Source organism: Fukomys damarensis, unplaced genomic scaffold (assembly GCF_012274545.1).
Source record: "Fukomys damarensis isolate Sample0158 unplaced genomic scaffold, DMR_v1.0_HiC HiC_scaffold_13, whole genome shotgun sequence".
In the NCBI taxonomy this organism is placed as follows: Eukaryota; Metazoa; Chordata; class Mammalia; order Rodentia; family Bathyergidae; genus Fukomys; species Fukomys damarensis.
In genome coordinates this window covers 22,045,818-22,063,004 of record NW_022900925.1, presented here as the reverse complement: position 1 = coordinate 22,063,004, position 17,187 = coordinate 22,045,818, and the positions used below count along the sequence as shown (strand labels likewise).

Here is a 17,187-nt window from a genome sequence, read left to right as displayed (position 1 = left end):
GAGCTGTCCAACAAACAAAATGGGCTGTTAGTAAGGTAGTGATCTCCCTGTCACCGAAGTCATTCAATTATGGGCTGGCCACCCACTTGTCAGGGTTGCCAAGGGGAGTCAAACTGGAGAGGTCAAGTGGAGCAGACATTTATGTGATGTCCTTTGTAGGTAACCCAGGTAAAAATTTTGCACACTGCCTGGCACATAGGAGATGCTCCCAAACAGAGCCATTATTAGGAATCAGTGACCCTCTGGCCTGTCCGTGGCCTATGTGCTGGGGAGAGAGGAAAGGCCAATTTATGGCAACAGGTTATGAATAATCAGGAGCAGGGAACATGGGGTAACAAAGGGCTTCCCAGAATAGGAATGTCTCCATTCTCCCTCACCCTGATTTGCATGGCTCCCGCAGGCTGCCCTCCCCTCTCCTAACTCAATTTCAATTTCAATTTCAATGTCAATAACTTCCCTGGCACGACAAGCAGCCAGGGGTTGCCAAAGTGAATTGGAACATGGAGTTTCAGAGTCTCAGACCAGCTTGTCTAGCCAGTGCTGGCCCGCCTTGGCCTGCCAGGCCCTTCTGACCACACATCTCTCATCCTCTGTGGCCTTTGGAGAGGTTTATTTTTACCCCCGCCCCCGGCTGTCCATAGGTTATTTGAAAAAGATACACTCTCTCCTTTGATCAAGATGTTCTAATAACAACAGCATGTGGGATGCCAGCCACCTGCTCAGTGACCCTGCACATGTCACACTGGGGATGTAAAGTTGCAGGAGGCTTAGCCCCAGCTCTGGAGATCCCAGCCAAGTGGAGGAGACAGACAAACATCAACAATTCTAATAATGTGGCGAGTGATTTGCTGGCCAAAGCTGGGGGCTCTGGGAGCACAGAAGGCAGCCCTGAGCTGGGGAGGGGCAAGGCAGCTTCCTTGAAGAGGCAGAATGGGGGGAACTTATCAAGCTTCCTTGGATGGCAGCCACCCAGTTTCTTCCCTGGGCCATCCCCTTCCGCAAGCTACAGCAGCAGTTGGCCCCACACTGTTGGCCACAATCAGATCCTTTGCAAAGTGTAGGCTTGGCCGGAGGGAGATGGGGAGGTGGGTGTGGGGTGCTGTGGCTGTGGCCCATCAGGAAGCACCCGTGTGGTCTCAGGGAAGAGGCTCTGGAGGGGCAGGGAGGGTGTTGGAAGCAAGGAGGCCCAAGGGACCGCTCTATGTGCTCAGGCTTGAGACTGGGATGCTGAGGTGGGAGCAGCCCTGCATGCAGAGGTGAATGGGCAATGGGGTGATGCTGGTTTTTGCCAACTTCGCATCCCTGCCCAGTGTCAACTGCAGGTCACTTCTTGTCGCCACCATGGGGAGCCACAGTTCAGGGAGTCAGACAGAAAGGGGTTGAAACTGCTTTGTCAGGAAGCCCTCAGAAACTGGACCTCAGCCCTCCTCCTCCTTCTCCTGCTTTCTTCTTCCTCCTCTGTCTTCTTCTTCTCTGTCTCTCTCTCTTCCTCTTATTCCTTCTCCTTTTCCTCTTCTTCCTCCTCCTCTGCCAACCAGCTATCTACCAAGAATGCTGATCGAAACCAACCAGCCACAGCTCCCTCTGCCACCATGAATACGGCTGTGGACAGTTTTTCTAGGGTGGAGAGGGACTGAGATCTGGCTTGAGGCTAGCCAGGTGTTGGAAGCAAGGAGGCCCAAGGGACCGCTCTATGTGCTCAGGCTTGAGACTGGGATGCTGAGGTGGGAGCAGCCCTGCATGCAGAGGTGAATGGGCAATGGGGTGATGCTGGGTTTTGCCAACTTCGCATCCCTGCCCAGTGTCAACTGGAGGTCACTTCTTGTCGCCACCATGGGGAGCCACAGTTCAGGGAGTCAGACAGAACGGGGTTGAAACTGCATTGTCAGGAAGCCCTCAGAAACTGGACCTCAGCCCTCCTCCTCCTTCTCCTGCTTTTCTTCTTCCTCCTCTTCCTTCTCTGTCTCTCTCTCTTCCTCTTATTCCTTCTCCTTTTCCTCTTCTTCCTCCTCCTCTGCCAACCAGCTATCTACCAAGAATGCTGATCGAAACCAACCAGCCACAGCTCCCTCTGCCACCATGAATACGGCTGTGGACAGTTTTTCTAGGGTGGAGAGGGACTGAGATCTGGCTTGAGGCTAGCCAGGGAGCCCTGGGGACTGGAGATCAAGAACTCTGAGCAAGATGCACAAATACTCAGGGGCCTGAAGGACTGCTTTTGGGCCTGAGGCTTGTGACAAGAAGACACCAAGTTGGTTCCTGGAGATTCCCAGCCTTTGGGACTGGCAGTCTTTGCAGAGACCTCATCCTGCTGGCTTCTCCTGGTCCCTCTCTTCGCACAGCTTCAGGGACAGATGAGGCTTTAGGTTGGAGGGGATGCAGGAGGGGAACCAGGGTGGAACGAACACCCTGGGAAAGTGCTTCCCATTTAGACTGGGTGCCTTTAGACCATTTCTTTCCCTTTTCAGCTCCTCATTCCACTTTCATTTTCAGTAAGATGGCAGCAGTAGGCCAGATGGGGGCTTTATGAAGAGGGTTCCCAAGAAGGCCATGCTGGCAAGCTGTCTCAGGGAGCAGCAGTTGGGGAGAACTCACTCTCTTCCCTAAGGCTCTGAATCTTTCCACTTCCACACACAGACACTTGATGAGCTTTGTCTGATCAGGTATTTCTCAAGTTTCCCTGATGAACCCATTTTCTCAAGCTGCTCGTTTCCATCTGATGGAAGGAGCCAACATTGTTTGGAAGCATTATACTGAATGCTCTTCTCCAAGATTCCCTCCCACCCTAAGAGTCTAGATGTCTTTTTCTCTGAAGAGGAGCATGGGAAGAGGAGAGAATCGTCATCTTGAAGCACTTCCTTTGTGCCCAGCTCTGTGCCCTCCCTCTGACCCTCATGGATCCACGGCAGCGTCGGCTTGATTCTCCTGCTGGCAGATGAGCACAGTGAGTTCTGGAGTGGCTCAGGGGACAGGGGCAGTTTGCTGTCGGCCTGAGTAGGCAGAAGGGGAAGACCTGGTTGGAAGGGTTGGCCGGGGAGCTGCAGCTCTTCCCGGTAGTCCCAAGCCTCCCTAGTATTCATTGTCCCTACCGAGGATCACCTGTTTCTTGGGAGAGGAATTTGGAGAGATGATAGGGTAAAGACCGGGGAAGCTAAGGGCTGAGGGAAATAACTTACTAATAACCTAATGGCCGCTCCTAAGAGTTCAGGTTCATAGAGGGCTGGTGCAAGTAAGCACCTGGAAATATGGGGCTGTGTAGCATGGTGGAAAGAACAAATCTGCTCACCAAGAGACTCTTTTTACTTACCTTCTTATCTGATGGGCCCAATCAATTGACCCTTGTCCTCCCTCTGTCAGAGGAACACACTACACCCTTGGCCTGGGAACGCTGGGTGACCAGATGGTCCTTTTTCCTTTCCCCATATTGTGTGTGTCACAGTGTTCATGTTCCCAAACCTGTTCATGTCCGATGCATTTGTCACTGCAAATAGGTAATTTAATTGAATATAACATACGCCAATTAAACGAGTGCAGAAAAGTTATGTTTCTATGGTAATTAATTTATTCTTTGGGAAGACTGCTAAAACTTCTTGTAGAATTAGATGTGGGCAAGACTAGAAAAGATCTAAAGAAAAAGAAACCCTCTATAGCAAGTCTGTGTGCATCGATTGCTTTACGAGGAATCAAAACCTGAAATCTCTTAGGTGATAGCTCACATGAAAAGGACAACTCGATCTTCGCTAATGCGATCTTAGGAAACCTGTTCACCTTTCTGCACTTCATTTTTCTTGACTGTAAAGTGAATAAAATCATTCCTAGCTTTCAGAGTTGCTGCGAGGAGCAAACACAGCTTTGAGCAGCCCGTTCCTCTCCATTCTGTTCTCCTTTCTCTCTCTCTTCTGACATGCATGGATCGACAGACAGCTCAGGGTCCCTGGGGCTTTGCCCACAGGGGAGCAGCCGGGCTACTCTGGCTGTGATTGGGGCTTAAGGCCCCAACCCTCCGGAAGAGGGACACCTTCAAAGGGGGGAAGAGCCTTCCCTAAGTAGTAGAATGAGATTCTGGCGGTGTGACAGAGCAGCAGGTGACAGTACCTCCTTGGCATTTAAGTCACAGCTCCTATGAGTGGCCTGAGGTGGTGAGGGTGTGGTCTTTCTTTTGCTCTTTCCTCCTTCCCGCGTCTCTCCCTCTTTCTCTTCTCCTCCTCTTCTGCCTATCCCTCTTACTCACTCCTTTTTCCCCCTTTAGTTTTTGGTGATTTCAAGGGGTCAAACCCAGAGGCGCTCTACCACTGAACTATATCCCCAGACCTTTATATTTTTAATTTTGTGAGACAGGGTCTTGCTAAGTTTCCCAGACTGGCCTCAAACTCTCACAATCCTCCTGCCTCAGCTTTCTGAGTAGCTAGGATTACAGATATGTACTACCTCACCCAGTATGTTGACTTTTAAAATCAAAATGTATCTTGACCATTACGTCCTTGAAGTGACACCTCTGCTTTCCTTAACCTATCTACCTGGGGTTCTACTCCACCGCAGACTCCAGAGAAATCTTACCCCATCTCAGAAGGGTTTGGTCGCCCTCAGCCATGCTGCTGAACCCAGTGTCAGGGAGAGGCATGGCTTGCCTGCATCAGCTGGCTCTGCCAGCCTTCTTGGGAAGAACCATTCTGCCCATGGTGGGGTCACCTCCTCGCTGCCTGTCCAGATCTCTCCAAGAATTTGTCACTGGGTCCCACATGTGCTCAGGGAGACCCCAGAAGGTTCAGCATGCATGTCCCTTTCTTCTGAAGTTTCACCCTTGCCGTCACCTCTGCTTACCTTCTGACACCTCAGGCTCACCATTCCCTAAACCAGCTGAATGAGTCCTGCTGGAACCCCAGGTTGGAGGGCCACTCTTACATCACTTCTGCTGCTAGGAAGCCTGCACCATACGTGGCCCAGCAGAGGTCCCCAGGAGAGTGGAGGCATGTGGAGGTGGAGCAGGGCTGGATGGAGGGAGAAAGGACATGAAGCAGCAAAGCACCTTCACTTTTCGCCACTGGTTCTGTACCATGGAAGGAGAGGGCAGACCAGGGCTCCAGGACTAGTGTGAAATCCTGGGGTGTTCTCACGGGTCCCTCTTGTTTCTCCGCCACTAAAGTGGAAAAGGTGAATGAAGGGTGCCTCATCTGTTTGTAGAGACTAGTGTCAATACCGTATTTTCTGAAAAGACATTTTTCCCTCCACATGACCTGCTCTCGTCCAAAAAGCTAGATTAACACTGGGAGTAAACTGGGCTAAGAGTCAAAGCCAAATTTTTTCTTCTGCTTTGGGTGACCAAGTCAGAAGATCAGTCTTCCTGGCTTCCGACTTACTGATCTGGATTGATTTTTCTTCCACTTGGTACAACCAAAGCCCAAAGAGCAAACAGCTAGTTCAAGGCAACACAATAGCTCAAGGTCAGGGTGGGACTGTCTTCTAAAGTCCCGAGTCCTCAGGCAAAGGGCTGGAGAATTACCTTCTTGCTTCCTCCAGCTCCCCCAGTAGGGCTGAGCTGCCTGGGACCCACACAGGACGGCCTAGTGTCACTGCTGGAGGAACATCCGGCCCCTTCCTCCTAGGCAGCTGTCCGAGTCCTGACTGCAACTTGGACAGGTAGGACTATTCTCTTCCTATCAGCCCCAGGGCTGCTCCCCAGTGTGTTTCTCAGGAAATAACCCTCCCAGCCTCACTACAGAGGAGAGGAGGACAGAATGGGAGGTGGGACAGGGCAGGTGGAGGCCAGATCCAGAGTGACCTGGAGATACCGAAACACATCGACTCACGCCTTCTGTTTAGCTTTGTGCACCAGAATGGTGTTGAAATACTGCAGGTCTTCCACCCCTGCTGCTAAAGAAAGACTTCCCAGAGTTCTGGAAACAGTACCTGCTGCCTAGGATCCCTTCTTTCAGCTCCTGCGTCAGGGCCCTGCTCTAACACTGGTTGTTAAATAATTTGACTACCACACCCATCATAAATGCCAGAAAACATCACTGTTGAAAACTGTGGGGGTGAAATAGGATGCATTTATCTGTGAAATGTCATTCATTCATTTACTCACTGAGCAAATGTTTACTGAGCACGAGCACCTAGTATTTGCTGGGGAAAGGGCAAAGAATGGGGGTCCAGAGCTGGCCAATATATGGCCCCTGCTCCGTCCTGCAGAAAGAGGGGAGGGAGAGGCACAGCTGAAAACAGTGACTACCAGGAAGAGGAAACCTGGTGACACCTCGGCTGGGAGCAACAGGATAGGAGGCGGCTAAGCCCTGAGAAAGACCTCAGAGGCCAGGTTGGAGCCGTCAAGTTTCTGCAGTTCTGTCGAAGCACATTAATGACTCACAATGAATAATTAGGAAGGGGACTGAGGACAAGGATGCTTAATTACCCAGCAGGTGAGGGAGGAAACACTGAATATTATTTTGGGGAGGGTCCCGCGAGGAGGAGGCAGGGGCTTTAGGCCAGGCCTACTCACTTGGCAGCTCCAGCGCCCCTGCTGGAGTCCCCAAGGGTTGGGTCAGGCCACCTCACCTGGGTACCCCAGGGAAGGGAAGTGGAGCTCAGCATTTGGGGTGGGGGCACGTTTAGGACAGCGGGGGCTAAAGTGGGAGGGGGAGAGGTATTCGGGGACTGACAGGTGGGTGAAAACAGAGCTAGTTCATTCTGGGTAAGGGTATGGAGGTCACTTTGCGTCCCCTGAGAGAGTAGGTGACTCCAGAGCAGGGCTCAGGTCTGTGGCACTTGTCTTCAGGAAACCATGGCTCCAGCCCTGAACTGTGGCTGTAAACCAGGCCCTGTTGCCCCTTGTCCTTCACCAGCTCCCCAGCAGCCTGGTCCAGCCTTCCTCTGGTCTCCTGGGATAAGAGGGCCCCTAGCAGCCATGCTAACAGTGATCTAACCAGTTTCTCCACTCAGTTACAAAGACTCCCAGGTCCAGTGTGAATCCCAGTGTCCTTTCATTTAATTCTCCAGGAGTCCTGTGGAGAACAAACTGGGAATTCCTATCCCATTAGATCTAAGACAAAAAGAAGAGGTCAGAGAGGTGGCTTAGTTTGCCCAAGGGCAGGGTCCCAGAAGTAAGACTTGAACCCAGATCTGGTGGCTTTTATCCAAAGAACTCTGAAATAGTTTGATGCCCATTTGCCCTTCAGACCTGCAGGCAAGGACAACTAGCCAGTGGCTCCCAACAAACAAGCTGAGCCACGTTCCTTGATGCCAGGATGGGGGTTTCCTCCAGTCTCACTGACACTGACAACCGAGGGGGCTTCTTCCTCGCCGAGGCTGATGTTACCAGGTATATTTTACACTGTTGGTGATGTCTTGCAGTCCTCAGAGAGAGGCCTGGTATGGGACAGGATACTCAGATGACTCTCATCTCATGATTTGAGCTGCTGTGTGTCTGAGTAGCCCACAAAGATTGTCAGCCTTGCGTGTATGACTCCCACAACTGCCTTCCCACACTCCCATCTCCCTCGCTCACACTATGGGGGTCACTCAACATTTGCTGATTGACCAGATAACATGGGGATGTGGGTGGGAGGAGGACAAGGGCAGATGTGAGGCAGAAGGTCCCTTTGCCAAGGGTGAGCTAGGTTGCAGTGGAAGAGCATGTTCTTGCTTCTGGGTCAGGTTTACTTCCTGCCAGGGTGACTTTCTGACAGAAACATGGGTTTACATATATTTAATACATTGTCCTGGGGAAGGAATGGAAGTTTGCTGCATGCCTACTATGTGCTGAGTATTTTGCTGATGATGCCTCATTCAATACTCACAACTATTCCACAGGTGGATATTTCCAGTTTGAACAGGCATAGGAAAGAAAGGCGAATTGTCTGAGGTCACCTATTCAGTAGGACAGCCGGGATTTGAAGAAAGGGTAACTCTTGGTTTTAAAGTAAATGTTCTCACCTCTACTCAATAGAAGCTATTAGAAAGAAACTGGGAATTTAGGGCTTGGCATGGGACAGCCTTGACCTGGATGGACCAACATGTCCACAGTAGGGCTGCCAGTATCCAGACCAGAACACCTGGGAAATAATGCAATTCTTTTTGCAGGTCTGTCTAGTGTGTCCCATGTTCTCAGTGCCCAGCATGCCCGTAGCCCCCACTGAAGGAGATAGAAGTCTAATCTGCATGTCACAGATGCAGAAACTGAGGATCAGAGAATCTGAGACCTCGCTCGACATGGTGGGGCAGGTAAATGGTAGAGCCAGGAATCAGTCATCTTGCTTCACACCCAATGTTCTTGCTGCTCCCCTCACTGTCCAGAGCACCTCTTGTGCCAGGGAAGAGACCACACACCTACAGGTACAGCCCAAGACTCACACACTGTCCAGAGGCCAAGAACAGGACAATTATGCGATAGGATAAAAGATGTGTTTCCCCATGGGATGGAGCATGCAGGGTCTGAGACTTTTTACAGAATTCCAGAGTTGGATGCCTGCATGTTGGCAACATTTAGCTCAACTCCCTCGTTATGCAAGAGACACAACAAATCACATGCATGACTCAACAGCCTCCTTGACTGCCAGCCTTCATGCCAAGAACAACCAGGAAGGGGGACTCACTAGTGGATCCTATCCCAGGGGTAGCTGCTTTTCCCCTTCTGGCTTAGGTGCACTGGGTACCTGAGCGGGGAGTGGCTGTGCAGCAGCATGGCCTTCCAGAAGGGGCTCAAGTCTCCCCAGTGGTCCAAGTGTGGTGCCTCACTAGGATGGGTAGAACATTACCCACCCTTGTCCTCAACTCTGTTTGTTCCTCCATCTTGCAATGTACCCCAGATGCCTTCATTCAGTAAGTGAAAGACTCACAGGGTCCTTTGGGGCTCCGGCTGAGGAACTTTTACTTTTTTTGAGCTTGGAAAGACTGGGGCAGGAATGTGCCCTTGAAATGACTGGTCAGTCTTTTTCTGTTTCTTTCTGAGGCCGAGGCTGACTTCTGAGGCCCTGTATGCTTGGATAGGCGAGGGGCAGCACTTGAGGCCTCAGGGTCATGTTTAGCTGCCAGCTTGCAGCTCCTAGGCTGGTGCATGTGTTGTGGCTGTGGCAGTGGTGATGACACTGGGGCACAGCAAGAAGCAGAGAAGGGGGAACGTGTAGGATGCTTTTGTCTCTGCTTGCAGAGTCCAGCTGGGATGAGCCTAGAGGGTCACTGAAGTAGCCTGAGGGAGCTTTTCAAACTCCCACATCTTTGCTCCAGTCTTTCAAAGGCCCACTGCCAGGTACCTAATCACGCTCAGAGGTGTGGCTGAGCCCATCACAATCTGGCTCCTGCTTGCCTTTGCGGTTTCCTGTTCCCTTGCTCCTCTGTGGCTCCTCAGTTTGGCTAGACAAACTCTTTCTGCCTGCCTAGTGCTGGCCGGAGGGCCCTCCCACAGGCTGTCTCTGACAGCCTCCCACCACCCTTCCCCCTTGACCTGACTACCTCCTCCACTTCTCATCTTTTCTGGGAAGGCTGGTGTAGGTGCCTCTCTTTTCCTTCCATAGCCCCCAAGTCCACTGCTCTTATGAGCATGGCCCTGGCATCTACTGAGTGTGCAATTTCTTCCTTCCACATTGCCCAGTAGACCGAACTCCGAGAGGGCCAGGGCACACCCGGCCCAGAATGGTCATGCTAGCATCTGTTTGTGGACCACAGTCCACCAGCTTCAGCAGCCCTGGAGATCTGGTTAGAATTGCAGATTTTCAGCCCTCAGTGAAACCTAGCAAGTCAATGTCTGCATTTGAAGGAGGTCCTCCCTTAACTTTGAAAAGCTCTGCTTTAGCCAGGCCTTGGCTGAAAGTCGATGCCATTTGTCCTTGGGTAAAAGGAAGAACTCTGTAAATGAGTGACGTGCCGTTCTCAGGCCTCTACCTGTGACAACACTGTGACTGGTCCGGGAACGGTTAGAGTGAGGTATCCAGGGCTGCAGAGCAGGGAAGGGCAAAGCCAGGCTGCAGCTCCCCTCTGACTACTACCACTAGCTGTAGGATGTGGAGAGCGAGGGAGGAGCGGGAAGTGCTAGGCAAGGCCTTATTGGGCCAGGCCCAGGAATGAGCTCATTTCAGAAGGGAACTGAAACCTATTCCCATCCAAAGAGGAGGGGAAAGGAGGCTTTGCGTGGAGGCCTGAGTAGGTTTAATTTGTGGCTGAAATCCCAGCTTCCACTGTGGGAGCCTCTGATCCCCTAGCATAGCTGGGGTTGGCTCTGTGTTCCCCCAGTGTGTCCTTTCTCACTTCTGTATGGAAAGTCTATCCTCTCCTGGGCTTTCCTGCAGTCCACATTTCCTGGGTTCAGCGCAGTCTGGCCACCTTCCTGTCCCTGTAGGCATCTGAGATTACCACCCATCCCTCCCACCCCCACCTAAGAGGACTTAGGATCAGCTCAGTGGTCACATGTGCAACCTGAAGGGTCTGCTGTAATGTAACTACAGATGTCTGAGAGGAGGAGCTGAGGTCCAGGAATGAGAGCAAATTTCTTGGGTTCAGAGGTTGCACAACAGGTCACAGGCAACCCTGGGCATGAGAGTCCAGTCTTTCCATGCTGATAGGCAGGCTACTCAGAGCCGCTGCTGAGAAGCACACCCACAGGTAACGTTTGCCATCTTTATTACCAGCTATTATTTATTGAATACTTACCATATGCCAGACACTATGCAAAGCGCTTAACATACATAATCACATTTAATCCTCATAATAACCTTATGATTTATTTACTCTTCCTACTGTTATAATTATTATTCTCATTTTTCAGGTAAGGAAACTGAGGTTCAGAGAAGTGGAGCAGTTTACCCCGAGGTGCGTTGTTAGGAAGCGGAGCAGCAGAGATTGGAAGGCATTGTGGTCAGACTCCAAGCTCTGGTGTTGAACTTGCCCTTGCATAGGATGCCTGTCACTGTGCTGCAGCCAGGGAGGTGTCTTATGTTGCTCTGAGAGGCTGAAGGCTTGGAGTCCTGGTGGTTCTGTCCTGCAGGCACACACTGTTGACTTTATAAAGTACTCTTATATGTCCTGCACATCATCTCATTATTTTATAAAGCTGACCGAATAGGTATTTTTCCCACTTAGAAGGTTGGAAAACCAGTTTTCATGTCCCAAGGCACACAAGTTGAGAGGCAATGCTGACGACATGACAACACATTGCTCCTGGCCGGGCTCATTGTCAATGTAGGGGACCTGGGGGGCACCTGGCCCAGACTCACTAAAGTGTTCTGATCTCTCAGCACTTGACTCTGCAGGCTGCAGGACTTTCACATCTAGAGCAGGGATAGGCCCAGAAAGACATATTGCAGGCAGGCTCCTCTGGAGGTAAGGGCAGACTGTATGAGGTGGAAACCCTTTGCGCTGCCTACCTGGGCTGCTAACTCATTGGCTTTGCTCATGCTCGATGCCAACAGATATTGGCAAACAGAGACATCAGGAAGCACAGGGTCTGGTCTTGCCTTTGCTGTGGGTTAACTTTGTGGCCTTGGGCAAGTCCCATGACTCCTGGGAACCTTACTTTTCTCTTCTATAGAGGGAATGATGCCCACCCTGAAAATCCCTCAGGGATTTTTGTAAGGGTGGAATAATGTGACGCAAGTGGAAGGGCTTCAAGAACGACAAATCACTCCAAATTTGTGGAAGGATGATTTCAGGCATAGAAACCAAGGCCTGGGAGGACAGTGTGGATAGGCGACTTTATTTAGCATCTCCCACTAGCTTCCTCCAGTCTTATCTATTACAGCCTTCCACACAGCGCTTTAGAGAGGGAGTCTAGGAGTTTCTGCTTCTGATCCCAGCTAAGCAGCTCTGATGAACCACAGAATAAATTTCAAGGATGATATGGCACTTGGAAAGTATAAAAGAAAACCTAGAAAGGAGAAAACCAGAAAGAGGAGCCTTAGATTCTGTGCACAAACTCTTCTAAGGAACTGGCTAACAAAGTTTCCCAGCTGTGACTAAAGGGATTGAATTTCAGCAGCCATCCATTGAAAGGGTGGCAGTTTGCAGTGAGGGTTCAGTAAAGTTAACTGTTGAAACAAATGCTAATATTCTTTATTGTAGCATACAGAATCCAAAGTCTCTCTGACATATCATTTAACATATCCAGAATACAGCCCAAAATTACTAGACAAAGGGAGAAATGGGAGAGCTTGACCCATAGAAAATAATAAATTGAGGCTGTTGTAAAGCAACTCTTATAGTAGAAATAACTGCTTTTATCTCTATGCTTAAGAATGTACAGAAAAATATGCTCACAATGAATATAAAGGTAGAATTAACTTCAGCAAATGAAAGAAATCACTAAACATAATTAAATGAACACTTTAGAACTGAAAAATTATACCTGAAATAAAGAAATATTATAATAATTATTTACCAATAAAAGAAATTCAAGTTTAGAGAGATTGAGTAATTTTCCCAAAGCCATAGTTATAAGTAGGAGTTGGAAATTAAATCTCAAGTCTGACTTTAAATCTGGCTTTAAAGATTATATTTTTCAACTATGCTAGGCAGAATTTGGAGATTAGTAGGAGCCCATGGGGAAATGAAAATGGAATGTGAACATGTCTGAAATTCTGGTGACACTGGAGTTTGTATCACTGTTAGACCTTACCGTAAGACTTGGCTCCAGCTCCTTGAGAGGAGCTAATAGGATTATCAACCCGTGGAGTTGAAATTTATACTTTTCAAAACTTCAGTATCTACCGAACTGTTTATGATTATTTGCACTAATGACTATAGACTGAGGTGAAGATGAACCATGGCTGCTTATGCTATTTTGGCTTTCAAGGCTATTGCAATTCATTTATCCATCCAATGTGGTCCATGAGCTTCCCCTATGTTTAGTGCAAATCTTTTCCATGTTTTGTATATAAACATTATCTTTGAAGTGTGAGTGGAGAGAGTCTTCCTGCTGTCTTGGCCACTTGCTCATCTTTGAAACACAACACTCGACACCTACAACTTAGAGAAGAAGTTCATTGGGGCCCCCAGCTTCAGAAGTTTCAGCCCAAGGTTGTCAGGTTTAAATGCAAAAAGGGAATAACAGAAGGGTCTGTTGTGTGGGCCAGGAAGCAAGAGGGAAGAGAAGCCAGGGAGGGAGATACATCCTTCCAAGTCACACCTCCGGTGGCCTGCCTCTTTTGACCAGGCCCTAACTCTTAAATGTCCATTCAGTTAGGAATACATGAGTAGATTACTCCACTGATGAGTATATTGCTCCCATGGTCCACAGCCCTGCCTTTAAACATATGGGGCTTTGGGGGCACATTCTAGATCTAAACCCTTCTAGATCTAAGCCTGCATTTGTTCTACCCTTCCACAGCAGAGACCTAGTTAAGTCCAGTGACTTTTTGCTGAGTTTTATAATGTACCTAATGTTGTACATGCCACTGTGGGAAGGAGAGGAATATGAGACCCATCACCCCCTCTCCAGGAGTACCTACCTGTAAACAAGCACAGAGAAGGAGCAGGGCTAAGCCAGTGGTGTGAGCTTAGCGACTTTCTCTGGTCCTTGGCAAGACCTACCTTGAGTCCGCAGAGGGCAGGGAACATTACTGTGGGTGAGAAGCAATGCTAAAATATTTTCTAGAAGAAATAGGATGTCACTTGGACTATAAAGGCCAAATTTAGGAAAGGGAGAAGATCATTCCAGGACACACTGGGTGCTTAATAGATGTTTATGAAATGAGGGAATAAATGCATAATTATTTTCTTCCCCACCATTTTTAAGCATATGTCTTCTAAAGTGGTTGTTTAAAAATCTTAAAAACAGGCTATTTTAATAGTTTCTGTAATAGCTCCAAACTGGAAGCTACCCAGATGCCCATCAATAGTCGAATGGATAAATAAATTATGGTGTATTCACACAATGGAATGCTACATTACAATGAGAAGGGCCCCTCAGCAGTGACACTAACATTATGGGTGAATCACAGAAGCAAGATGTACAAAAGAAGGCAGACACAAAAGAAGTACAGTTGTAAGCTTCCATTTATATTAAGTGCAAAAAGAGGCAAAGTTAATCTATGGAGTTCTAAGTCTGCATAGTGGATTTAGGTGGCAGTGACTGGAAAGGAGCCCAAGGGAAGCTTCAGAGGATCTGGGAAGGTCTGGTTCTTTGATCTAAACATTGGTTACGCAGATGGTTTGGTTTTTACATTTTTTGTTGGGCTGCACATTTATGGTGCATTTTTCTGCAGGCATGCTGATTTTTAATTTAAGTGAGAAAGCAAACACAATCAGGCTATGTTTCTCAGCCTGACCTCCCGATCCCACTGTACTCCCTCTTGCCCTCTGTCATTGATACCAGGTAGCATGAGCTTGTGAAGATGGTTTTCAAAGAGTGGCAGGTGTTGCTAGAGAACACGCCTCTCCTAACACCATTTTGATGATTGGGAAACTGAGGTTTGCAGACAAAAGTAACTTTTCCTTTTATCACGTCATGAGTTAGGGTAAGAAAGAATTTTGGCTTTCTGGGAACCTCTCTTCCAGGGCCTGATAAAAGGTATCTGTTCACCTAGTCCCACTTATAGGGCATTTAGGGGGAAGTAGGCAGCATAGGGCATGACATGAGTGGTCAATGTGGTGGAGATGATAAAGGTGACCGCATCCTTACATTGCATGATGTACTTAAGGAAGCTGCCCTTTGTGGGACTTCTGCATGCATCTGCTACGTGTCCCTAGACCCCCGGAACCTTAGCTGGTACCAGAAACAAAGGCTAAGACCCTGATTGGCCTAAATTATACCAATCAGCGAAATGGTTATTTTTAGAGATCAGCTGACCCCATAAGTATGGACACTGGGCAAGAAGCTCATCTTGAGTGTTTCCCTGCCCTATAGTTCACTGTATGGCAGTGTCCTCCCCCTTGGCAATATTATAAGTAAAGCCTCTGCTTCTCACTTCTTCTGTTTTCTGAACTCCTCACTCTGCGCCAGGGGTCTCTTTGGTTCTGAGTCAGCTTCACCTCACTTCTTGGAGTGGGGAGACAAACAGGGAGCAGAGGGTCTCTTCACAGGGAGGACCTCAAGTCCCCCAGCCCCTTCCCTGACACAACAACCTGAAGAAACAGAGGCAGTCCCAGGACGTCAGACTGATGGTGCGAGTCCCTGAAAGGGTTCAGTGGGCTTTGCACACCCCACTCCTCTCCCATGGCCAGGACCATATAAAGTATCACAAGGAGGACCCTCCGCCTGGTGGTGGTAGACTGACTGTCCAGTTGAGTGGGAACGCCCAGCTGAATTGAGTCAGCATGGTTCTGGGCGTGGAAGACCCACTCTGAGGAGGATTGTTGCCTGAATGGTATAAGAAGGTGGTTGGGAGAGAAGGATTTCAGCTGATTTTCCTTGAAGGAGCTTGGCTTTTCTCCTCAGAGGAGCTCCAGTCCTTGCCTTTGCCTGGAGCTTCTCCTGGCTTTTGGTGCAGACTCTTTAGCTTTTAGCACTGACCCTTAGACCTGCTGGTGCAGAGCCCTCAGTCACTCGTCTTGGATAACTTGGCTTCCTGATGTGGACTTGCATGGGACATTGCCATGGGCTTCAGGCCTTCAGCTGGACACTTTGGATCTCTAGGGCTTGGACTGGTCTTTCACACTATTCTGCATTTGACTCTGGGCAGCCACTGTAGACCAATCTTGTAAATTTCTGTGTCCTGCTCTAAATCTGATTCAGAGCATATGCAGTCTTTTGAGGAGCCTTGCCCCAGCTGAAAGCTCCGTACGCTCTAATACAGCCTACCATCTGCTTTTATGAGATTTGGATGAGTCAGTCCTTCTGGAGGACCTGTGACTCAACTATAAAACCAAGGATTGAATTTAGGGAGCATGAGGCCTATGTTCCTTTCATGTCTAATATTCCCTGTTCCAGATTTGAGCTGGGCTTATCCAGGTTAGAGGAGGCAGAGTCTTTACCATTCTCAGGAGGCTGGGCTGGGTCAGGGTTAAAGAAGGAAGGGTTCAGGACTTTGTGTGGCATTCATAGTTCATTCACTCAGTTTAGAGTGCTTTACCAAGCATCTGTCCCGTGTCAGCTACAGGCCTGGGACACAGAGTCAAAGGATACATTCTTTGAAGAACTTACATTCTGGGGAGGGAGAGGCTGCAGATAGTTTCCAAAAGCGTGATAAGTTTTACACATCTGATACCTTGCCAGTGTCCCCTGTAAGCTGGAGCAGAGAAAGTTCTGGCATTGGGATAAGCATGGGCCCCAGAGAAGTCTTCCAGGTGGAGAGAATCTGTGCTGGGCCTGGAGGGAGAGGTCAGGCTGGGTCAGTCGGGGTAGGATTTACATCCTCCTCTGAGGGGACAGCATATCCAGAGGCAGAGGGGCGAGGAGGAAGGGCATCTCTGTGTGGCTAGCATGTGGAGAAGGGGAGCAGCAGGCAGCAAGAGGTGAGGCTGGAGCCTGGTAGCCACAATCGCCAGCTTGCAGTGGGCATGGATGGTGGGGCCTGCACGGGCCCTCCCTTCTTATGCATTCCTTGCCTGCCTTCCTCCTTCCGAGGATCGGATGCGATTTCTGCGGTGCACATCCCAGTCCACAGCCCCCACCCCCAGGCTCTCCAGTCAATAAGCTCTTTAAGGAGCCGAAGAGAGGCAAGATCAATGCAGCTGCCATCAATCCCCACAGCAGCTGATTAGTAGCTGGGACTGGGCTGGCCCAGGGAGCCCCCGCAGAGCTAAGATTAAACTGGAAGCGCCCATTGGCCTTGGGGTAAGTTTCATGCCCTGTCCCCAGGATCCCCCTGCTGCAATTTCCCTGAGGAGTGGCAGAGAGGTCCTGAGCCCAACCTGCTGGGGAGCCTTTGCTACCTAGATGAGCAGCACAAATTTCCTAGGTGGTCAGTCTCAGGCTTCAACCTTGCCCCTGTGCCCCATTCCCTTTGGGTTCTAGGAAAACTCCCTCAGAGAGCAGACGTGTCCTCTGCCATCGGAGGCCTGGCTGTCTCGTCCAGCTCATTCGTGCTGCCCTTCCCACCCCAGATCCATTCCCAGCATCACCTTAAACTCTCCCACCTTGCCATTGAGCCCACAGTGTCACCTGTCATTTCTTCCAGGAAGCTTTCCCCAAACCTCCTCCCACCTCCACCAGAACCACCCCACCACTGCTGGACTCAGGCAGCTTTCCAAGGTTCTCTCTGTACTCTCTTGAGCAGACCAAGGATAAGAAGGCACCATAATTGCTTGTTTTTTTTTTTTTTTTTTGTT

General features: G+C 49.5%; 1 protein-coding gene across 12 annotated transcripts in view; it reads left to right on the top strand.

The window, feature by feature from the left end:
- Nucleotides 1–17,187, top strand: part of Ccl1 (C-C motif chemokine ligand 1) — a 107,830-nt gene that overhangs the window by 19,837 nt on the left and 70,806 nt on the right. For 9 of the 12 annotated variants that reach the window (XR_004516969.1, XR_004516970.1, XR_004516967.1 and 6 more), the window contains exon 1: nucleotides 2,002–2,944. The exons of 2 other annotated variants lie outside the window; for them this stretch is intronic. The gene's annotated coding sequence lies outside the window, so the exon portion shown is untranslated. Of the gene's footprint in view, nucleotides 1–2,001; nucleotides 2,945–10,745; nucleotides 10,795–17,187 lie in introns of those variants that run through there. One more of the 12 variants, XR_004516964.1, reaches the window with a different exon arrangement.